Source organism: Microtus oregoni, unplaced genomic scaffold, assembly GCF_018167655.1.
Source record: "Microtus oregoni isolate MIOR12 unplaced genomic scaffold, Mior012 000023F_ref0000262, whole genome shotgun sequence".
NCBI lineage: Eukaryota > Metazoa > Chordata > Mammalia > Rodentia > Cricetidae > Microtus > Microtus oregoni.
In genome coordinates this window covers 20775070-20800577 of record NW_024543082.1, presented here as the reverse complement: position 1 = coordinate 20800577, position 25508 = coordinate 20775070, and the positions used below count along the sequence as shown (strand labels likewise).

The 25508-nt window shown below is 35.5% G+C and overlaps 1 protein-coding gene across 4 annotated transcripts in view; it reads left to right on the top strand.

The window, feature by feature from the left end:
• Nucleotides 1–25508, top strand: part of Zbtb20 (zinc finger and BTB domain containing 20) — a 777531-nt gene that overhangs the window by 139773 nt on the left and 612250 nt on the right. For all 4 annotated transcript variants that reach the window (XM_041672753.1, XM_041672752.1, XM_041672750.1 and 1 more), the window contains exon 2: nt 15499–15547. The gene's annotated coding sequence lies outside the window, so the exon portion shown is untranslated. The remainder of the gene's footprint in view (nt 1–15498; nt 15548–25508) is intronic.

Here is a 25508-nt window from a genome sequence, read left to right as displayed (position 1 = left end):
TATGTAGGATCATTTTCTTGTGAAGATGGTTTTTTGAATCCTTGCAAGGTGGTTAAACATTTCCTTCAACCCTTTAAAGCAATATCTTCCTCTATGTAGTAAGCAAAAAAAATTTGGTTTTGTTGTTATCCTTGAGAAATAGTTAAATGCTGATTTGTGGTTCCTCTGATATGTTACTGGCTTTTACAGTTTGCCTGACTGCTACCCACAGCCCAAGGTAAAAATGTAGCTTTCTGCAGTATTTTCCAGAGTGTTCTACAGACTTTTCTAACGTAAAGCTTATGGGTGGTAATGTACTAACCTAGGGTGTACTTGTTCTTTCTAGCCTCTCAGTGGCCTCAGACTTTGTTGCTCAGTATATCATGTCAGTTATTTGGAGATATGTGGACATGGTGCCTTCTGAAGCCATCAAACCTTCAGTCACAGTCTGCTTGCTATTCCTAAAACCCTTTTTAAAATCTTTCATACCAACTTGGTTCACTTTCATTAGCGAAATGATATGGAATATCTCTGTGTTTGAAAGGAAAGTGACACAGCTGTATCTGTGGAAGCAGCCTATCTTCACTTCTGTTAGTTTCATTGAAACATTCATGCTAATTTTTAGGGTTGTTTGTAATTATTGCTGTATAGAATATGTATCTGATTTATGTAGGTGACACTTCATTTGAATCCTGTTACCATCATTATTTAGTGGTTGACATACTTGTTTCTGTATTGTCTTGCCAGTGGTCATATGTGGTTTTTAGAAGAATAGTATCATTCAAGTTAACTGATAAACATTATATGTGTGCATGTGTGTGTATTAAGGAGAAAAGCAGAGAGAAAGAAAATGGGAGAGAGGAAGAAAGAACTGTTTATGAGAAGAGAGAGAGAGAGAGAGAGAGAGAGAGAGAGAGAGACAAAGAGAGAGAGAGCGAGCAATTTAGGAGAAGAGAGAGAAACTATAGAGCTTTGGGTGATTAGACAGACTGTACCAAGAGCACTCAACTCTTCAGGAAAGTTAGTTTTAATCTTTTTAATCTTTTCAGTGAGGCAGATGAGCTGGAGTTAAGGCAGATAAATCATTCCAATCCCTTTGTACTCTCCCCTTCAGCTCATGGCACATGGCATTTTTGTTTTTTACATGTAAATGGGTGCTATTTGCTGATACTGGAGTGAAGTTGAGAGGTTTGCACTTAGCCTTAATTTGGGCACTTTATGATTTGTGCTCTACTTTTGGCCTTTCTGAGTGCAGAGTAAATGACTGTCAGTTTGATTGTGTGTGAAAGCTCCTGTTCTATCGTGAGATATTAGCAGGAACCCAGGATCAGCAAGGCTATGTTCTTTGGAAAATGCTTTTCTTCACCATGATGAGTACCCATAGCAAGAGCATAGCTAATAACACCATTCAAGTCACACAGTGAGATGCGAACACTTCATCCTCTTTGCGAATATCACAACATTTTTTATTCCCCTTTATATTAGGGAAAATAGTCTCTCTAATTATTTCTTTAATGAATCAGTTAGTGTATGGAGCTTTTGAAAATGTTATTTTCCAGATAGATTCAACAATCTTACCATCTTTTGTGTAATTTAGTGGTAAGCTTTCTGCATTCATCAGACCTGGGAAGGTCGAGCATTTTATGACCTCAAAAAGCTTGATCCTTGTTTTGAACAGACAATTACCTAAACGCTCCCATTATTTAGAATGGATATTTCAAACGTCTCAAGGTTTACTTTTACTAGGATTCTCAAGTGTTTTCTTTTTACTGAATACAGAATTCAATTCTTTTATATTATCCAAATTTTTACTTTATGTTTTCCTCATTTTATTTTAAAAGATGCTGTTGTATGACATGCTGATGTAACTTAATGTTAAACTTTGCATTCAGATGTTACAGATTTGGCATTTTCTGCAAGACCCTAGTTGAAGCTAAAAAATTTATTTTGACACTTTGTAGTTGAGAGATTTATGTAGCTAGCACAGATAAAACCAAATTGGATGACAGAAATGTAGAGTGAAATTTATTGGTTATTCTGAATGTTTGGGTTGGAATCTTCATGAAAACTGATCAGCAGTGTCATTCACTACAGAGGTTGTAGGCAGAATGGAGAGTAGAAAATTGTTACCAATTAATAAATTGACTACTGGATTAGGTGGTAGATACAAAGGTGCCCGTAGGGGGTCATGTACCACATAATTTCCTGTATCCCCAGTATGTATGTGTGTGTATATATATATATATATATATATATATATAATGTTATATATCTCAAGTATATATACACATATTTTTTTATATATTTCATATAAAAGCATTGTGTAAAACGTGAAAGTTGAGCCGGGCGGTGGTGGCGCACGCCTTTAAATCCAGCACTTGGGAGGCAGAGTCAGGTGGATCTCTGTGAGTTCGATACCAGCCTGGTCTACAAGAGCTAGTTCCAGGACAGGCTCCAAAACCACAGAGAAACCCTGTCTCGAAAAAAAAAAAAAAAAAAGGAAACGTGAAAGTTGAGTCTAAACAACTTATCTTCCTTGCACTTCATCTAATTAAAATATGATTGTAAATGCTCCTGTCTCTATTATGGATTGCTCACTGGTATGTTCACTCTAAGTATCTAGACATACTCCCATCACTTGTTTTTGTATTGGGGTACAGCCATGCTCATTTATCTGCATTTTTCTTGCCTTTGCTAAGTTTTGACTATCATGGCAGTTGAGTAGCTAAGAAGGAAACCAAATGACCTAAAAAGCCTAAAATGACTGCTATTTCATGGTGGAGGAAAATCACTTTTTAGCCTGTTGATGTATTTGAATCATAATAAAGTCTGGAGGAAAGTAGTATGCCTGTGTGCACACAAGGCATAGACTGAATTTGCGTTACTGCGCTTAGGATTTAGCTTCACTCCCAGTCGTCCATGTTTCGTAAGAATTGACCTATCATTTTTCAGTGAAAGTATGAAATTATTGTCACTGTTACTTTCAGTTTCATGCAACAGTTTTTGGCATATAAAAGAATGTAGTGACATATTAGTAGTGTGATAGGGTAATATGAAAGGGATGATGATGGAGAAAAACAATGCTTGTTCTTTTTATACGTCAAGTCATTTGAAGTTTAATTCTATAGCATTCTCATTTTCCCCTTCAGATTAGTCTTGGACTTTTCTATCATATTTAGTTATATTAGCAGTAGAACATTCATCAATCTAAGATTAACTTTAAAAATTACTTTGTGCATTTTAGGTGCTTAATAAGTTTTTATGACTTGAATATTAATGTCCTAATAACTTTTATGTATTCATTTTTTCATTATTCAGGTATTTGAGTGCTTACTATGTGCCAGGCATGACATCTAGGGGCCAGTAAATTGGCAATGAACAAGACAGATAGCATCTCTAATAAGTGAGTTAGACAGTGAATACGTTTATAATTTTAAAAAATGGTACTGATAATCTAGAAATCAGAGAGTGAAATTGGGTCAGGAAATTTCAGTGAATTAGGTCAGGAAAATCATATAGTAAGATAAAGTTATGTCATGCTATTTGAATTGAGAAATGAGTGATGAGAAGAGGAACCCTTTAGGGAATGACCATGAAGGGCTGTCTTGAAGAGCATGTTCAAAGCCATAGAAGTGGCTGATAAATATGAATCTATGCATGAATAATAGAAAAATATGTTTTGTATGATGTGTGTGTGTGTGTGTGTGTGTGTGTAAGTAAGTAAGTAAGTAAATTTAAGATCTTACATGTTGGGCTGTGTAAGAATTTTAGTGGCAACAAGGCATGAGATTAGTTTCTTGTATGTTTTTCTATATTTCCAAATTATTTATCAATAGTCTATAAATAGAAATGTTGGTGTATCTGAACCAAAATGAGAGTGACTAAATTAATTACATATAAATGAATTATGAATGAAAGATAAGTAGCTGCATAGTATATATAAAATAAGGAAGAGTGAAAATAAAATTATTGAAATAGAACATAGGAAATTCACTATGAGTACTTGTTCTTTTGCCCCAAGACCAAGCATTGTTGTAAAGCCACTGCCTGGGTTGTGCATCCTCTTGAAGCAGTCTGTTACTGAAAAAGTAGTGAATGAGCAGGAAAATGTGAAAGAAATCTCGATTCAAGTAAAGCTGGAGAGTGGCTGTGAGAATATAGATTTTAAAAAGTTACTACAGAACAATTAGGAAAAATGCCTCTTTTTTTTTAACTTGGCACAATTTTTCTAAGAGGAAACCATAGGTGTGAAAATGTCATCTTAATGGCTTTGTGGGCAAGCCTGTGGGGTATTAATTGGTGACTGATGTGGGAAGGCTCAGCCCATTGTAGGTAGTGGTATCCCTGGTAAGGTGGTCTGGGGTGTATAAGAAAATAGGCTGCACAAACCAAGGGCAGCACACCCAATAGCCACATTCCTCCATATCCTCTGCTTCAGTTCCTGGCTTCAGTGTTCTGCCTTCAGTTCTTGTCTTGATTTCCCTTAGTGGGAAGAGTATGAACTCAGATAAACCTTTTCTTTCTCAACTAGTTTTTAATCTCAGTTGAAACCTTGACTTAGACAGTATCTAACAAGAAAATTGGGACTGGAAATGGGTCAGATTCAAGGGGTTCAAAATCATTCAAAACCCCACAGTCTCAACTAATGTCAACTGCACAGAGGTAAGCTTATATTGGTTTGTAAGAAGATAGAATAGTGTGGGGGAAAACAATATGTTCAGATCAGTACTCCAAGAAATAAAAGGACTAAGCTCCACATTAGTAGAAAGAAATCGCAAAAGCAGAGAGCAAAACTAGATCTGGATATGAATGAATGTTATGATCCGATAGGGAAGGAGACTGTACAGAAAAGGAAATACAGAAAGGGTGGAAACTGAGTGCATGTCAAGGAAATGAATTTTGACCCAGAAATTATTCCAAAGTTTTTAACATAAAGAAATATAGAAAATTATTAAACCTTAAATCATATAAGTGAAAATTTGATTAGTTTTACAACACATTACCTACAGTTTTTCTCTGTTACATTTTGGCTTAAAGTATGAAGATCTTTCTGTTATCTACTCCCTTAATGCCACTAGGTCTAATGTAGAAGATCAGGTTCCTGTATCAAGGTTCTTTGTTACTCTCTTTTCCATCTCTCCATTTGCTTTGTGCCGTCCCTTCTTTTTATGTATCTAAATTTTTAGGGTTTTACAGACTCTGTCCCATTTTTCCCTTTTATATTGTTGCTTGCTAGTATCTTCTTGTTTGCATTTATATGTAGTGAGGAAGTTAAGTAGGATGAATTTTATAGCTAAATCCTCTAAACCATAAGTATGTGATTTATTTATTTTTTGGTATCAGCCTCTGCTTTTTAGGAATCTACTCGGTAAACAAAGACTAGCTCACTCCAGGCTCTGAATGTTTCCTGTATTGTAATAAAGAGGTGAACTTGTGTTAAATACAATCAAGTCTGTAAACCCTATCAGTTCATAAAAGTTGGAAACTTGTCATGTAGTATATACTATATGACTCATAAGAGTTGACTTTGCAGTCAGACTGGGTAAGAATCCTGATAGAGGTGGCTCCTTCAACTGATTGCTTAATTTCTCTGCTCTGTTTACAGCAATAAAGTAGGAATAACAATTCTATCTTTCTCCTAGAGCATACTTGTGCAGACCTTAAAGAAGGGAATGCTTATGTGTTTGCTGTTATCATTTAAATTTTAGATTAAAAAAATTACAACTTGGCAGCTTTTTCTCTGATCCTGATCTCTCTGAGAGTAATGAAATTATAAGGATAGTGTTTTTGCCAAATCTAAATTATGTAGTGAATTGAAAGTGCCATTTTGTTTTAAATCTCAAAGAACTTGTAGTACAATTTTTCTAAAGGAGATTATTCAAGATTTACCTGGGCCTGATCGAAGCAAAATTTACACACCGTGTAAAAGACAGGGGTGGTGTTAAGACAGTAGCTCATTATTAAGAGCGTCTTCAAAAGGTAAATTTGAACAACATTTGGATGTTATGGGTCATGTTTAGCCAGCCCAGTCTCTGTGTCTTAAGTATTTAGAGCTCTGAAAATTGGAAGGCAAAATGCTTTCATGTGTGTCCCTGGACCATGGAGATCTTAAATACAATCTTAAGCTTATCTGCGCTTTTCTCCAGAATAATGTCTTTGGTTTTTAATTATTTTCCCTGTGAATCCCCACCCCAAAAGACTACATAAAATGTGCTCTGAAAGCAATGTATGTATTTTGAAAAGACAAAGTTACATACCCTAATTACCCAAGCAAACACATCAACAAGTATATCTTAGACTTTAGTAGAAAGAACCAAAATATACCTTTGTCTCCTCCAAAATAACTAGAGGATTTAAGTTCATCTCAGGTAATCAGTGTTTCCCAGTGACTAGAAGTGGTCAGTCTTTAATCTGTTAGCTAATATGGCACATCCAGCGAAAATGATGATTTTTTTTCTGCTATTCATTATTTTTATTGTTTCATAAAGTATTTTAGCATTCTCCAATGTCATAATTGTTTCATACAGTATTATAGAAATGAGTGTTTTCCCATTCTGTAGGCTGTCGTATTGTCTTGTTGACTGTGTCCTTTGCTTTACAGAAGCTTTTCAGTTTCAAGAGGTCCCATTTATTAATTGTTTCTCTCAGTGTCTGTGCTGCTGGGGTTATATTTAGGAAGTGGTCTCCTGTGCCAATGCGTTCAAGTGTACTTCCCACTTTCTCATCTGTGAGGTTCAGTGTGGCTGGCTTTATGTTGAGGTCTTTGATCCATTTGGACTTGAGTTTTGTGCATGGTGATAGATATGGATCTATTTTCATTCTTCTACATGTTGATATCCAGTTATGCCAGCACCACTTGTTAAATATGCTTTCTTTTATCCATTTGATATTTTTTGCTTCTTTGTCAAAAATCAGGTGTTTGAAGGTGTGTGGATAATTACCTGGGTCTTCTATTCGGTTCCATTGGTTCTTGTGTCTTTTTATGCCAATACCAGGCTGTTTTCAGTACTGTTTGCAGTCAGGGATTGTGATGCCTCCAGAGTTCTTTTAGTGTACAGGATTGTTTTGGCTATCCTGGTTTTTTGCTTTTCTATATGAAGTTGAGTACTGTTCTTTCGAGGTCTGTGAAGAATTTCGCTAGGATTTTGATGGGTATTGCATTGAATCTGTAGATTGCTTTTGGTAAGATTGCCATTTTTACTATGTTAATTCTACCTACCCAAGAGCATGGGAGATCTTTCCACTTTCTGGAGTCTTCTTCAGTTTTTTCTTCATGGATTTAAAGTTTTTGTCTGATCTCCAAAATATACAAAGAGCTCAAGAAATTGGTTGTCAAAAGAACAAATAATCCAATTTAAAAAAAATGGAGTACAGACCTAAACAGAGAACTCTGAACAGAGGAATCTAAAATGGCTGAAAGACACTTCAGGTAATGTTCAACATCCTTACTCATCAGAGAAATGCAAATCAAAACAACCCTGAGATTCCATCTTACACCTGTAAGAATGGCCAAGATCAAAAACACTGATGATACTTACCGCTGGAGAGGTTGTGGGGTAAAGGAAACACTCCTGCATTGCTGGTGGGAGTGCAAGCTGGTACAGCCCCTTTGGATGTCAGTGTGGTAATTTCTCAGAATATTAGGAAACAGCCTTCCTCAAGACCCAGTAATACCACCTTTGGGTATATATCCAAAGGATGCTCCATCGTGCCACAAGGACATGTGCTCAACTAAGTTCATAGCAGCATTGTTTGCTATAGCCAGAACCTGGAAACAACCTAAATGCCCCTCAACTGAAGAATGGATAAGGAAAATGTGTACATTTACACAATAAAGTACTACACAGCAGAAAAAAAATAACAACATCTTGAATTTTGCAGGCAAATGGACAGAGCTAGAAAACATCATTCGGAGTGAGGTAACCCAAACCCCAAAAGACAAGTATCACATGTACTACATAAGTGGTTTTTAAACATGAAGCAAACAAAACCAGCCTAAAAATCATAATCCCAGAGAACCTAAACAATAATGAGGACCCTAAGAGAGACATACATAGACATACATGGGAAGTAGGAAAAGACAAGATCTCCTTAGTAAATTTGGAGCATAGGGACCCTGGGAGAGGGTTGAAGGGGAGGGGAGAGGCAAGGAGGGGAGCAGAGAAAAATGTAGAACTCATAAAAATCAATAAAAAAGATAAAAAGAAAAAAGGCATGTGCCATCACCACCTGGTTAAAGGTAAAATAAAAGCAATGTGTGTTTTCTTTTTTTTTGATATATAGTTTTTTATTGAAAAAATTTCTGCCTCCTCCCCGCCTCCCACTCCACCCACTCCTCTCCCCCTCCCTCTACTCCTCTCCCCCTCCCTCTCCAGTCCAAAGAACAGTAAGGGTTCCCTGCCCTGTGGGATGTTCAAGGTCCTCCCCCCTCTTTCCAGGTTTAGGAAGGTGAGCACCCAAACAGGCTAGGCCCCCACAAAGCCAGTACATGCAGTAGGATCAAAACCCAGTGCCATTGTCTTTGGCTTCTCATCAGCCCTCATTGTTCGCCATGTTCAGAGAGTCCAGTTTTATCCCATGCTTTTTCAGTCCCAGTCACACTGGCCTTGGTGAGCTCCCAATAGATCAGCCCCACTGTCTCAATGGGTGGGTGCACCCCTCGTGGTCCTGACTTCCTTGCTCATGTTCTCCCTCCTTCTGCTCCTTATTGGGACCTTGGGAGGTCAGTTCGGTGCTCCAATATAGGTCTCTGTCTCTATCTCCATACATTGCCATATGTAGGTACTATGGTAATATGCAATATATTCATTAGTATGGCTATAGGATAGGGCCATTTCAGGTTCCCTTTCCTCAGTTGCCCAAGAAACTAACTGGGGACATCTCCCATGCCCTATCATATTACAAAAGCATTTGTTCAACTGTGTTCATAGCAGCAGCATTTGTAATTGCCAGTACCTGGAAACAACCTAGATGCCCTTCAATGGAAGAATGGATGATGAAAGTGTGGAATATATACATATTAGAGTACTACTCAGCGGTAAAAAAACAATGACATCTTGAAATTTGCATGCAAATGGATGGAAATAGAAAACACTATCCTGAGTGAGGTAACCCAGACCCCAAAAGATGAACATGGGATGTACTCCTCATAAGTGGATTATAGCCATAAATAAAGGAGATTGAGCCTATAATTTGTGATCCTAGAGAAGCTAAATAAGAAGGTGAACCCAAAGAAAATATTGGAAAGTAGACAAGATTGCCGGGCAAATATTGGGAACTTGAGGGTGGGGCGGAGGATGGGGGAGCTTGGGGGAATGGAATGGTTGGGATAAAGGAAGGGTGGATATGGGAGCAGGGAAGTATATATTCTTAATTAAGGGAGCCATTTTAGGGTTGGCAAGAGACTTGACTCTAGAGGGGCTCCCAGGTGTCCAGGGAGAAATGAGTGTTTTCCTGGGTGGTGGCAGTTCATACCCTTTTCCTAGCCTCTGGGAGGCAGAGGCAGGCTGTTCTCAATGAGTTCAAGGCAAATCTGGTCTACATAGTTCCAGGACAGTAGGACAGTTTCACCGATTCACAGAGAAACACTATCTCAAAAAAAAAAAAAGAAAGAAAGAAGTGTTTTCTAAAAAATTGTTTCTAAACTTTTGTCAGTGAGTTTAATGTATCATTTACATTGAATACTTGTACTTGATCTGCTCAGCACTGTTGTTAAATGAATTATATGAGAAAGAAGGGAAAGATGGAGGAAAAGAAATTTTAGTAATATTTGAAATGTTAAAATGTGTTCTACTAATGCACTTGTGTAAGTAATTAATCATATTTGATGTATTTAAGTTTGTATTATTAAAATGATTTAAATATTTTTAGTAATTATTCTTTGGCTCCTTAGGAAGAACACATATTCTAAATTAAAAAATATTTAGTTGAAGGCAATTAAATAAATAATTCAGTAGTGTATTCTGTTTACCTCTTAATAATTAAGCAGGTTAGGCTATGTACTCTTTATAGTCATTAATTTGTTGGTATGCTGGCTTTTAAGAATTTATTTAAGATGCTCTGCTATTGGAGTATAAACCCAAACAGTAATACTATACAGTGAAGCAAAGGAACTTTGAAAGGAACAAGTATGAAAAAAATTAAAATCAGTTGGACTTGAGGATTTAAAAATCAGTGTTATGTAAACAATCCTCTCTTCAGATAAAGTATGGTGCCTAAAAAGTAGTAAGTTTAATTGACTCAAAGGCATCACTCTCGGTGTTGCCCAAGAAGTCCCTCCCAGTGGATTTGTTATGATTTTCTATAGACTTCTTGGCGGGCTCAGCGAGACCACTATTTTGCAAAATTTTTGTAGTCACCTAAATGGCTTATCCCATCTCTGTGGAGTTGCACATTAACAATATTCAAAGTCAAAATGATTTACTCCTCCTAAGGGACCACCTTTACGGAAAACTAGAACTCAGTTGACCTTAAAATTTTTTCAGTGTCTTAAAAGTTTGAGACTCTTATACTTGAATACACTCCATATTAATAATGTGTGCCTCTTCCCTCTTCATCTCTTTCCACATCCTTGCCCTGATACCCATCTCAAATTCATGTATAATTATTGTTATACACACACATGCACACACCTTTACTGATTTCAATTAGTTATTTTAAAATTTATTTTATTTTTTTAAAAAGAAAACAAGCTATCTCTTTTCATTTTAACTACCAACCCCAGTTCTCACTCCCTCCCCTTCTTCCATCTCCTCTACCTACTCCCCCAGCCGACCCCCATCTACTCCTCAGAAAGGATAAGGCACATCTCTTTGGGTAAGGTCCAAAGCCCTCTCTATTGTATCTAAGCTGAGCAAGGTATCCATCCAAAGAGAATAGGTTCCCAAAAAATCAATGCAAACAGTAGGGGTAAATTCTTGTGCCATTGTCAGTGGCCCCACAGTCTACTCCGGCCATACAATTGTTACCTGCATTCAGAGGGTCTAGTTTGGTCCTTCCTATGCTGTTTCTTTCTCTGTCCAACTAGAGTTGGTGAGCTGTTACCTCATGTAAGCTGTTTCATGGATGTCCCCATCATGAACTTGACTTCTTTGCTCATATTCTCACTCCTCCCACTCTTCAACTGGACTTGGGAGCTCAGCCCAGTGCTCTGCTGCAGATCTCTGTCTCTTTTTCCATCAGTTGTTCAATGAAGGTTCCATGGTGATATTTAAGATATTCATCAGTCTGACTACAGGGCAAGGCCAGTTCAGGTATCATCTTCTCTATTGCTTAGGGTCTTAGCTGTATTCACATGACTGTAGAACTGGTCACTTAGGCATGGACAGCCTATTGGGAGTTGTCCCAGAAGACAACCGACTCTCTTTCTCTCATCCATACTGGAATGTTAACTTCGATAGCCTTATGCAAGTCTTAGATAGGCAACCATAACTATTAAGAGTTCCCGAAGACAATATCTTGCATCAGTCTTTCTGCCTCTCTGATTCTTACCATCCATCTGCCATCTCTTTCAATATTCCCTAAGCCTTGGATGTATGCATTGTTTAATAGATGTCTTGTTTGAGGGTGGATACTCCACAGTCACTTATTCTTTGCTCTTCTACCAGTCGTGATTCTCTGTAATAGTTCCGTTCACTAAAAAAAAAAAAGCTTATTTGCTGTGGGGTGGGAGCTGCACCAAATATATGGGTCTAATGATAAGTATTAAAAAGGCAGTTTTTGTCTTATACAGCAAAACTGATAGATTTGTTTCCATACCACTATGTGCCTAAAAAGCCCTCACCATGTACTTAAGTAGATGACACACACATATTTCTAAATATCACTGATTATTTTTGTTTACTATATTTATATATATATATATCAAATTTATTTCCACATGATAATTGGTATGTAGAATTTGTTTCTCCTTGTATGTCTTTGGAAATACTGCCTTTAATCAATATGTTGTAATTGCCATGCGCTTTGCTTTTTTAATACGATTGTTTTCTTTTCAATTATTTTTCAGTCTTTGTAAAAGCTTACTTTATTCTATACATGTTTGCCATGGAACTGAGATATTTATTTCATTAAAATTTATATTTTAAATTTATCCATCTTTTGGCTGGCTGTTTGAAGCTTATAACTCTTGCTAGGCTTAGTGGCACACACAGGGCTATAATCTGAGATACCTGGAAAGTAAGACAAAAGACCCCGAGTTTAAGGTCTGGGCAATTTAGTGGCACTCTGTCTAAAATTAAAAGTAAAATAATAAATATGGATACAGCCTAGTGATAGGTCATGTGTCAGGCCCTAAGTTAATTTTCCAATATTGCAAACAAACAAATAACAGCAAAACCCCAGAACTGATCATGATAATTCTACATTAGTTCAACAAAGATTTTTTTTTAAAAAAATATTCATTATAAGCAAGCTTGTGCTAGTGCCATGAATACATAAATGAAGCAGATATTGTTGTATAGAATTCCTGTGTTAGAGAAAAATGGTGTCAGTCAGATAAAGGCAGACAGTACTTAAATAGTCAGGATACTGGCTTACTTAATATTGACAACTTCATTTTATCTTTTCTGATTAACTCTTATTATTTGGATTCCTAACTTATTGGCCCTAGGCATATTTTTCATTTTTTCTTTGTATTTTTATAAATCTGGGGAAGATTAATTATTATTTGATACTGATTAGATTGACTCAGGCATATGAAATGTGGTGACTTTTTTATATCTTCATAGTCTGTTTATGTTTCTAATTAATTAGGTGATAATAGTTGTCTTCTTTTCAGTTCTGTAAATGTTTATTGAGTTCTTGTTAGGCACTATTTAAAGAACTTCAGAGAAGATAAAAATTAATACATTCCACAGGCTTATCTACTGAAGAAATCTGCAATTGATAAAAATAGCGATATAAAAATAATAGTTAATGAGCAGCCAGCTTGCTGTGCACTAGTCATGGTATTTAAAGAAGATAATGTTTGTCATCATTCAATCTGGTAGCAACCAGGATACTCTTAGATATATGTTTTTAGTCTTTCACTTAATCACCTGGGTTTCTTTCTGTTGTCACCTCTTGTAAGAAACTTCTTTTTCCAAACCTATGAAGATAGCAGTTCATGTAGATCTCAGCACTGCTATTTTGTGTTGTTCTACTTCACTATCATAAATCTAATCATTTGCCTGGTTGTTTATTTTTTCCTTTGTTTGAAAAAATAATACTGGTAAACTATATTGTAGGAATTTGAGATTTCTAAACGGAAAAGTTTAAATTAGTATATAATGTGTAATTTCTTCAAGTTCTAGATTACTTCTTTGTATTCTAGATGTAGAGATGAGTGGTTGGTTCATAGGTTGCTTAGTTCATTCTTTTATTCAAGAAATGCATTGATTGTCTACACCCCAACAGACACTAGTGAAGATAGTGTGAAGAAGACAAAGGGTCTGTCCTCTTTACTCCACTCTAATGAGGGAGAGAAAGAGAAAATAAAACTCACACTTATAAAGTATCGTGTAATGGGGAAATTAATTTTCTCTAATGTCTTTTTCTGGACCACCTTATAATCTGATTTACTCCTCTCTTTTGTCCCCGATCATCCTCTTTTTCTGCCATCAGTGGTCTTGATCTTGATCCTGAATCTGTTCTCCTGTGGCTCCCTAAGGCATGCTACTGCAGAGGAATTGTGATATTGTTCATGTTCTTGCAGTGCAATGATGCTGTAGTTTTTCTTTTCTGGACTCTTTTGTCTGTCAACCCAATCTAGATTTAGGTATCTTTTGTTTTGTTGGTGTGGTTTATTGCTTGCTTCTTTTGTTTCTTTTTGCAAGAATGTTGTTGAATACATTTATTAAAGATCTAGCCAATTAAAATCCTCAGACTTTTTAGATGGGGGTCTTTAATTGTAGATATATTGGCTTATAGGATTAGCTTATGTTTATGTATTGCATTTCCATTAGCAAAACTGCTTTTGAGACTCTAAATGACCAAATCTCTGTGGAGATTTTTAGTAAATATGACCACAAGGTCATCATAGAAATTTCATAGCAAATTTAGAAAGATCACTTTCCAAGGACATCAAATATTAAGATCAAATTTTAATGGGAGAATTGCTTGTGGCTAAATCTTCTTATAGTGAAATTTATCAAATTGTTTTCTAAAGCCTTTTTAGCATCTTATTTGCTTCAGCTCCAGTCTCAACTTTGATTCTATATTCTCCTAATGTATGTGGTTAGAAAGGAATCTAAAAGGGTCTTCTCTAAGTGCTTGGGAGATGGCTCAGCAGGTAAGAGTACTTGGTATACAAACATGAATGCAGTTCAAATCTCTGGCACCCACATGAAAAAAATAGATACGGACAGTTATTACTGTAGCCCTCAGCACGGTGCAGGCTGGAGACTGTGGATTAAAGAAGATTTCTGGCCATCTGCCCAGCTCTAAATTCAATGAGAAACTCTGTCTTCAGGAAATAAATTGTAAAGTGTAAGCAAGGACTCCTGATGTTTTCTGGTCTCTGTACATGTGTATGTATACACCACACATATACATTACAAATATAATTTCACACAGATAAATAGAATGGAATAAAGTTGTTTAAAAAAGAAACAGCCCAATCATTTGTGTCTCCATTCCTACCCCACACCCAGTTCTTGATCAACCTTGCTACAAACTCCATTGAACATGTTACCTTTGCTGCTTTGTATATTTCTATCCTTTTTACTTTTCCTTTTAATTATCTGTGCTTATGCAAATATTTTAACCTTATCTATCATTTTTATAGAATCTGTATCTTACCTTTATAGATAACTTGCTCTCACTGATTTGCTAGACATTGTAGATCTTCACAGAGTGTTTAAGTATTAATAGGCACGGCAGGAAGAGTTCTTCAGTTGGTAAAGTGCCTGCTGTTCGTGTGCCATAGCATAACCGTACAAAGCCAGACATGCATATTCTTGAAACCCTAATGCTAGGGAGACAGAGACAAGACAGTCACTGGGGCCTTGCTGGCCTGCCAGTCTATTCTAATTGGTGATCTGTAGGTCAGTAAGAGAACCTGTCTCAAAGGAGGCGGATGGCGGATTTCTAAGCATAATTCCAAAGCTTGTCCTGTAACCTCCAAGCACAAATATGTACATATAAGCACATGTGAAGACATGCCTGCACACACATTCAAAAGCATAAAATTTGAAAGTAGTAATATGCAAATAATTGAATTTGGAGCATCTCTTTTAAGTAATAGGAATATTGAAACCTCGAAATCCTTGTTAATATCATTTAAGAAACTTATTGCTACTCTGCCCTTTCAGAAATGTACACATAGTGCTTGGCATTGAATGTGACATGATTTGCTGAGAATCTTTACTGCTTGTTTTCAAGACTTGTAATGACTGTTAACTTAATTTTTTCTTAAAACTAGAGATATTACCATTCATGAAATCAACTACATTCTTTTCAAAGCTAATCCTGAAGACATTACTGTAAATGTAAATGGGTTTTTGACTGATTACTAATTTTAAGTATCTATTTTTTTTATAGATAAATGAGTGGAGTGTTTGAAGTGCCCTTTGAGACTCTGAAGCTGAAGGTAATGTCCAGTGATGTTTGCTCATATGTAGTGATGAGGCGAGCGGGCCTGCTTTTCTTCCTGCCCGGCTTCCTCACGGCTAGCTTTACACCTGAAATAAAAACACGGAAATTGTATTCATTTAAACACTGCCTGGCCCATTAGTTCTAGCCTTTTATTGGCTAACTCTCACATCTTGATTAACCCATTTCTAATAATCTTTGTACCACCACGAAGTGGTGGCTTACCGAGAAGATTCTAACCACCGTCCGTTTTGGGTAGGAGAAGCATGGTGTCTGCCTCGCTGCCTTCTTCCTCCCAGCATTCTGTTCTGTCTTCTCTGCCTACCTATGTTCTGACCTATCAGGCCAAGCACTTTTCTTTATTAATTAACCAGTGAAAGCAACAGATAGATAGAAGACACTCCTACATCACCCATAGGTTTTATCTTCATGAACATGCTTTGTTATTTTTAAGACCTTGGATTTCCTACTTAAACTATTTTTATTGCCTTTTAACAATTAACCTCTACCTCAAAATAATTTATAATTACATGTAAATCAGAAAAAAACTGCCATCTCACAGTATTTAATCCTAATTGGTTGATGTTATACTTTTTTTCTACAAAACTATGTTACGCTTTCCATTTTTCCTAGTTTGAATTCCTATTTTAAACCTTGCCCTTTCTTTAAGTGGGCATATTGACTCAAAAGCAGAAACTAATTTATGCCCAGGAATATCTTTACAATTACTGTAGGAGGGATAAAAATGCTTTCATTGGAGACATCCAAATTGTTCAGATGACATTTAATAGCTTTAGATACAGAAGTCCAGATTGAGGGGGGTTCTTGCATTGTATAGAAAGAGCTCATAGGGCTTGAGAGAGGCTTCTTAGACAAGAGGGTACTGTAATTACTTTGCTTCTAACATGCATGGTTAGGTCTTCCAGTGAGAATAACATGCTAGGGCAATTTATTATACAAGAGTAAGTCACATATTTCATTGGAGGGGTTGAGGTGGTGTGACCTAAGCAGCAGTGGTGAGTACACACAGTTAGGCATGTGTGGCAGCTTGTTTTAATTCCTTTATACACGTGCACACCTCAAGCATTCTGTTTAACAGTGTGATGTGCAAACTGTTCCAAATGCAGCAGCAGTACTATCACCTGAATGTCAAAACTGTCAGACAGCTTTAAATCAAATCTTTATAACATCTTACAGAACCATCCAGCCCCAAGATTGAAGTAACAAACTCTGAAAAAACTTGATTCCCATACTTCCAAGTAGCTCATGTATGTCAACAGAGTAATGTCAAAGTTCTAATTCATCTGCTTTCTAATTTTAACCTTTTAAGGATTTTATTTTATTTCGCTTAATTATGGTATTTTCTACAAATTAATGATAAATGCCTTGATTAATAAAATCAAATGTCAAGGAAAATGACAACTTGATGAAAAATTAATACTAGGCAATATTTTAAGATACAGAGGTAATAAAGATGTATTCTTGAACCTCATATTTCATCGTCTCTTTCTTGAAGGTAGGTAACCAGAATTCTCTTGTAAGTTTTCACAACCACATATGACTATTCATTTAATATATAATTTCAGGTATCTTCATTATGTTATTAGAAATAATTTATGTTATTAGAAATATATTTCTAATTTATCTCTTATGTTATTAGAAATATATTCCTAATTTATCTCTTGTACTACTGTATCATTAATTTTTATTTTTCAGACTCCAAGTAATGCATATTGTGTAATATTAATAGTAATGAGGTTAGCACATCGAGAATTCAGTTTGTAATGTTTGTGTTTGTGCCCCCCCTCTATGTTTCAGTTGTCTCGTGGTATAAAATTTATCACTTTTGACATTTGTTTAGTTATCACCATTTTGTCTAATGAATCACCAGGTCAATTGGACTGGCTGGCCAGAGAGCTTCAGATCCACTGTGTCAGCCAGCCTAGCATTTGGGCCACAGTGCATGCTTCCATGCCACCTTTTGTGTGGGTGCTGGTGATCTGTACTCAGTTCCTATGACTGCATAGCAAACACAGTATTTGTCTTTCTGAGACAGAACTCCTTCACGTAATATCATTATTTCCATTTGCATTCATATTCCTGTAAACATCAAAATTTGGTACTGTTTTCATATATTTTTCTATTTTCATCAATTTAGGATTTTTATTGTGATCATGTAGATATTTATTAAATGTTATATAAAATGGCATTATGCAGCATTAATGTCTGTGCTATAACCTTATATTTATATTTCACTGATAAAGCTTTACATCAAACAAAGGAGGGCACAGTAACCTCTTCTGTGTTTTTTTGTTTGTTTGTTTGTTTGGGACACAAAGACCCACATAATTTATTGTTAGTGACCTGGGCTCACTTTGGCCATCTGCTCATGTAGTGGCATTCTGGTCATACCTATCAATAGCAATCTTTGCTAGCTAAAGGTAAAATCACGTCTGTGTGCAGAAGACTAGGATTATTTTTAGTTTGATGTTTTATTTGCTCTGCATAGTGGGTAAGTAAAGGTAAGCACCCATTAGTACGCAGTGTATGCCATTCCCAAGTGAAAAAATACTTCAGTATAGGATTCCAGGAATATTTGCAGTTGGAAGTGGATTTTGTTGAATCTTCCATTGGTTGGCTCCAGGTTTTATTGTTTTTATGTAGTACTTGGTTTCAGGCATCCAATCTGTACTGGCAAAGCCTTTTGATGGGTAGTGGCCACCAACATTGCTACCTTTGGTGCTTTCATACCTTTCATGTCTAATTGCTCTGTCAGCTGGTTAATCACTTCTTAGTAATTAACAGAACATTTCCTTTCCTGAGGAGGTTTTTTGGTTTTTGTTTGTTTGTTTTTCTTCCATTGCAGCACAAGGCTTCTATAATGCCCTATCTCGATACCTGCATTAATCTATAAGCAAAATCATTCTTATTTCACCTATCAGTAACAGGTACCCCAATTCTTTGACAGATCTTAAATTACATATTCTCCAGTGTGTTGTGTCCCCTTATTTATTCTGTTTATCCTTACATCAATTTATTTCTGCATATCAACCAAGTATTGATTTTTCTTTAGTTATTTAGTTATAGGATTTGATAAGAATCTGAAATAGTTCACAATGTGATTATGTTTTCATTAAGTGGTGACGGGGAAGAGACAGAAATCTTTAATAAATAAATAAATAAACAAACAAACAAATAAATAAATAAATGAAAAAAAAGATTCTAGCTATTTGGGTTTTATACTATAAGAAATTGTTGTCTTTCCTGAAATGTCTATGAACAAGTGAACCAAAGTGAAATCCAAAATAACTACTGAAAGTCTTTGCTTGGTGTCCCATCCTTTAAGCTTAGAAATGAGCCTACACAGACTCACTTTCAGGGAGTTGGGGTATGATGCTCTAAACCTGATGCTTGAATTAACACACAAAACAATTAGCTGATTTTCTGTGAACAATCTGAATCTTACATAAAATTTAGCATTTAGTCTCTTATCTACATAAAAATGTGCTATAAATAAATTATAATGGATCAAAACTATATAAATTCTCGGTTTTGAAATATATATGAGAATTAATTTTTTTCGAAATGTCTTTTTTGCATCTTTTGGAACGTCATTATTTGTTTTAAGCCTAAATTGTATTCTGTAAAATACAACTTAGAACTTCTGTATGGAAAGATTAATATGGCTTATAAAAATTCTGTTCTATATAAGTACTAGTAAGAATAATCATGATCTAGAAACAAGAGCCACCCACCTTATTTGTCTCATTTGGAAACCTGCATTTATTAACTGACTGCAAAGTTCCCATTAAATACACTTTTATCTCAGCCTTTCCTTTTTGTCTTTTGAAAAGACAGTCTCAATACCTAGACCATGCTGGCTTTTTATGGTGACCATCCTGCCTTTATTTCATGAGTGCTGAGATTACAGTCATGTTCAATTCCTTAGCCTTGAGTAATACTGTCTAATAAGGAAAAGAAATCAAGAAAAAAATGTAGATTCCCCCCCCCCCCAAATTCTACTATCATTCTTTTTTCTTAACTACCTACTATCCTTCCAAATGCTCTGGTCTCTTTTTAGATTTCTTTAGTGTTGACAAGGTGTTTTCCATTTCTCTAATGAAGTGGGAAATAAATTAGCATGCATTTGGGTGTATTTAAATTACTTACTGTAGTAATGCTTAACATGTCTTTGTAATACTCTTCGACTCGTACCCACAACTAATTAGTGACTTTCAGAATGAGAGAAGATGTTAGTTGTGCAGTAGCTTTATATTTACTAGTGATCAAAAGAGTGTTACTAATGTGCTTGTCAGTATTAGAAAAGAGTTAAGTAAATAAAGGGCCAGATGGTTGCGCCCAGAACCTATCAAGAGCCCAGTATGTGTGGGCTGGTCCAGCAGAATGACAGAAACGTTTCCCAGGCCAAGTGGAACTAGAGTTAAGCTTTTGCTAATATCAAGAAGAATGTGTTTCAGATGTTTTTAATAGTATGGTGATTCACATCTGCAGATCTCATTGACATTAGTTACACATGAGAGCCACATACGCCTTGCATCAAATTCAGGCAGTTCACAGGTCTCAGCTAAGCCTCTTGCCATGAGTCATATTGGCATACAAAGTAATTACCCTGGAAGCATTTTGTAGGTTCAGAAAATACTGGTTTTTTTGTTTTTGTTTGGTTCTTTTTTTTTTTTTTTGATCTTACAAAACTCTATCTTTTCCTTTCCCTCCCCCTTTTCATTTTCTACTGGCATGATGTCTCAGTCCTTTAACATGCTCAATGCTGGGTAATTATGCACAGAAAAAGGGAGTTCTATAGTTGTGTTTTTAATGATCTATTTTGGTAGATATTTGTATCTTCCAATAGATTATGTGACTCATGACACCATGGTACCTGTAATATAGTACCGGCCACAGTGCAGGTCTCCATAAGGAACCAGTGAACATTTGTTCAGTGCTTTGTGCTGCCGATCAGACTGGTTAGGATATAAGGAAAGCAGAGCCCTGCTCTGCCTGTGTTACTCTCTTCCATAGCCCATGCATTGCACATACCATTTCCTTCTCAGGTATGAGATCAATTTTATCTCATAAATACTTTCAAAATCCTCCAAGTTTTTGAGTTTCTAGGATAGATTTTTTGGATCTTTTAATTGTTGAGCAGGTAAGATAAAATAAAACATGTATTTTGAGGCATTTTCTTCTTAAAAGTCGCACCAATAATGCTTGAGGAGATGAGCTAACTTTAGGTCCCTGCCTTCCTTCCCTCCATCTATTCTTTCCATTCTCTCAACATTTGTTGAGTGTTAGCTCCATGTCAAGCACTTTATAGATGGCAAATAAATTATTGAGCAAAAGAGGCATATAATTATTCTTTTTTCTTTTTTTTTTTTTTGGTTTTTTCGAGTCAGGGTTTCTCTGTGGTTTTGGAGCCTGTCCTGGAACTAGCTCTTGTAGACCAGGCTGGTCTCGAACTCACAGAGATCCGCCTGCCTCTGCCTCCCAAGTGCTGGGATTAAAGGCGTGCGCCACCACCGCCCGGCTGAGGCATATAATTATTACACCTAAGGAGATTATCTTCTAAAACGGAAATATTTTAAGACATAAATAGAAATTTCAAATGCAGATAATTAAATTACTCATTTTACTCATCTCTGTTCTCTGCCGTGGTTTCAGAAATTTGATGTACAGTGGAGGCATTATCTCCAGTAGCCTGCATTTTAAACACTGGACTACATCTGCATTGAAATGATAGAAAAGCCATGTTTCTTTTCACCTTGTCTTAACAGTGTAGGTTGTTTTGGTACAGACATAGATACAAACAAGTGTTTTGCTCCATGATGAATTCTAAGAAAAAAAAGTTTTTCAAAACTACTTATACTATCTAATAAAGAAAAGCTGCAGGCGTGTTTTCAAACCTTAGAGCTTGCCAAGAAATTTCAATTTTTTTTTTAATTACAGAAGAAGTATTTCTTTAAAGTAACTTTTGTTAGTGGCATACTATTTATCTTTGAGGCAGCTTTAGTAAAGGAGAAGAAAGAGCAAGTGATAGAAGTATTTATATTTTTCTCTTATTGGTCATATGCATATATTTTTGTGCTCTGATGAGACTGTCCATTATGCTTCCTATTGGGTTTGTACACCACTTGGCTTTCCAGCCTCATTTTTCATTCAAAAGTCATTATTCTGGACTTCAGCCTTACTCAGTAAAAGGAGGCCATTTCCTTCATCAGCTGTCCACTTGGACATGCATTCTTTATACTCTTAAAATATTTTGTATGCATCCAGTGTTTATTAGATGGATTTGTCAAATCACTCTTAGATAGCCAGTTTTGTAAAGTTATCATTTGGGCTGTGACCTTTCAAACTATGAATTATAAGGTTTGACCCATTGGTTCACATTTTGACATAACAGCCATTAATTATAGTTTTTAAAGGACATTTTATTTCAGTTATAATTTGTGTTATGGAAACAGTTTAAGTGTTTTTCCCTTTAACTTTCAGGAATAACTACTCAAATACAAATGCATATCTAACTACAGACCTATAACTATGTAGTATGTATATTCCATTATAGTGAGTCATTTAACTACACATGAATATTTTATTGAAATATATTTGTACATTTTATACCGATTCATTGTGACATATACCTGTGGATATTTTTCATGCTCTAATTCTTGAGTTAACACTAAAAGTACCCTTATTTTATATAAGTCTACTATGAATAACTATGACTATCAGGATGAAAAAGCCTTACCAATAAAATCTAAGTGCATCCTTTTACTTTTCCTTAAACAGAGAAACAAAATTTAGCTGTCTAAGAATGGCCATTATCAAATGAAAATTCGAATGTTCTGATGATGATTTGAAGTAGTGTGGTATAGGCAAATATAAACTGTGAAGTGGTGGCTGCAAATATCCAGAGTTGAGATTCTGAGAGGGAAAGGACATGACAGAAAGGTCAGTGTAAGTGAGCTCAGAAGTATTTAGACTTCTGAGCACTGATATCATCCATATTGTAAATGGAGAATTAATACATTTAATTGAGTCAACAGAAGATGATCATATAGCTAACAATAATAACACAGTTTTATGTTACTAGTTAATATTATTTAGATTATTTGTTTTTAAATTTGTCTCTCACATTTTGTATACTAAACTTAGTTTCTAATTTCACACAATTAAATTTAGGATATTTTAGAAAAATAGATACTTAAAAATCTGATTAATCTCCATAGAGGCTCATAATCACCCATTTGTTTTTTAAATATATCTGAAATAACTATCTTGGTTTTGTTTAAATTATTGTATGCCATAAGAGAAGTGTGTGGTCTCTTACATACTGGATATTGTGCATCGTGAAAGACATTTCTCTCTGTGCTTGACTATGCACTTCAAGATGGTTTGTTTCTTAACATTATAGAAATATGTTCATTTTAATTCCAGAAATATGTTACTGTCTTAGTTGACTCTAGATACGCAAGCAACTTCTTTCATTAACAGACGGACATGATTTGAGAGTGACTTGTTGACAGCTATGTGGGAACGTTTGTTTATTTAGTATGTGTGTTTTGTACTTCCTATCTTGAAATAGCACTATACTTGGAGTTTAAATTGAGTTTTAGCCTTAGTTCCACTGCTGCTTCTTATCAGGGTAAGTTACTTCTTCTCTGCACTACTCTCCTGAAAGGAAAATGAAGAATAAGATCTCTTTCAAAGAGTTATGGTTAGGATTGGAGATATTAATAATAATATTGAATTCAATGGCTGACACAAAGAATATTACTTATAACTAATGATAATATAAATTGGAACATTGTTCACCATTTTTTCAATCAGTAAGGCGTTTCCTTTAATAATTTCTATTTTCGCCGGGCGGTGGTGGTTCACGCCTTTAATCCCAGCACTCGGGAGGCAGAGGCAGGCAGATCTCTATGAGTTCGAGGCCAGCCTGGTCTACAAGAGCTAGTTCCAGGACAGGAACCAAAAGCTCCGGAGAAACCCTGTCTCGAAAATCAAACAAAAACAAAAACAAAAACAAAAACAAACCTTCTATTTTCTGATACGTTTATTTCATTTTTCTCTTTACCTCATGAGCTTCCTTTTTTTCTATGACTACCTAGGTTCTTCATGTTTCCCTTTGAACATGAAGTTGTCATGTCTTCCAGTGTGAATTTGAAGTAAGAGACATACTCTTTAAACAGAAGTCAGGGTACTGCAACAAGGGAGTAATGATCCAAAAAGAGGAGAAAATTTTATCATAGGCTAGGTGTTTAATTTTTTCTAAACTAATAAAAAATCAGAACTTATCAGCAGACAGTAGCCTTTTCTGATTGAGTATATAATTAGATTACATTTTTACCTCTAACCTAGTAGTTGGAGTTGCTTCCGCTTTGTTTTCTTTCTTTTTTTTCTTTTCTTTTTTTTTTTTTTTTGATTTTTCGAGACAGGGTTTCTCCGTAGCTTTTGGTTCCTGTCCTGGAACTAGCTCTTGTAGACCAGGCTGGCGCTTTGTTTTCTAAAAAGAAAAAGTAACCACAAATACTGTAGAGATAACGCACAGAAAATGAGAATGTAGTTTCAATCCATACATTAGGTAAAGATTAATATTCAATGAGCATAAGGAACTCAATGTATTTCATCAATGGGCAAAAGAACTTAATATAAGAAGACAGAAATAATCAAGAGATGAATAAAAGAATGTCAGACATCAATAATAACCAGAAAAAGACAAATTGAATTATAGTAAGCTAGTATTTCATACCTGTTAAGATATCTTTTATTTAAATGCTGTAGGTATGTACTGCTGACATTGTTGGGCATACAGATTAGTAACAATTGAAAATATTGTTGAAGTCACTCAAAAGACTACAAATAGAATTGCCATATCATCTACCAATGTCACTTCTAGTTTAAGTTCAGGTGTATGGCAGAGTACATGGAGGAGACATCTGCCTCCACAGTTCAATCCAGTGTTTTCATGGCAGCCAAGATACATAAACAACCTAAGTTGTTGTCAGTAGGTGATACTGGAGCATTGATACTCACATTTAGAAGTGTCCTATCTTTCCATCTATCTGTGCATCGTCCTTCTGTCCGTCGGCCCGTCTGTCCGTTTGTTTGTCCATCCATCCATCCATCCATCCATCCATCCAAAATAGGAATTTATTGTTTATATAGTCACCTTATAATTTTTAAACATTATAAACGCTGGGATATCATATTTAGTGAATACTGTAGGTACACAGCTGCAGATTCTGCATGATCTCACTCATATGTGGAATCTTAAAAAGCTACACACAAAAGCATAGTTAAATGGTACTCACTAGAATCCCTAAAGTGCTGGGAATTAGTGACAAAAGATGTCGGTAGTTAATAGGTCTTTTTATAAATGATGATATTTAGTGCATTACTATTTTTAAAGTTGTTACAGAGTAGACTTTAAGTCTTTTTACCAGAAAATTGCCCTACGTGACATATTGTATGTATGTATGGACATTGCGTGTTATACACCATATATATGTATATGTATTCAATTTTAAATTGTTAATAAATAAATTGGAATTTAGTAAATTTAAGGCAAAAATATAATCATGGTGTATTCAGGTAGAATTTTCAAAAAGCAAATAATTTCTGAAATGAATTGCAAACAGATTTTTGTTTCATCAAATAAATATAATCATTTGTAAGGTTCCTCATAACTACATGGAATATATATCCAATAGCTTCCTTTCATATAGCTTCTATTGCTGTTATCCATTTTAGGAATTATTTTTTCCATGGCACAAGTATTTAGTATTTTTTTTTTCCTGATGAAAGGAGTTCTAGTACAAGAAGTTGGAAGACTTAACAATTTTTAAATAGTTGTTCACAATGGGTACAGCGAAACTCAGTATTATTTCTAGATTTAAGATACCTTGTCCCTGGCTTTTCCAGATACCTAACTTTACTTTTGT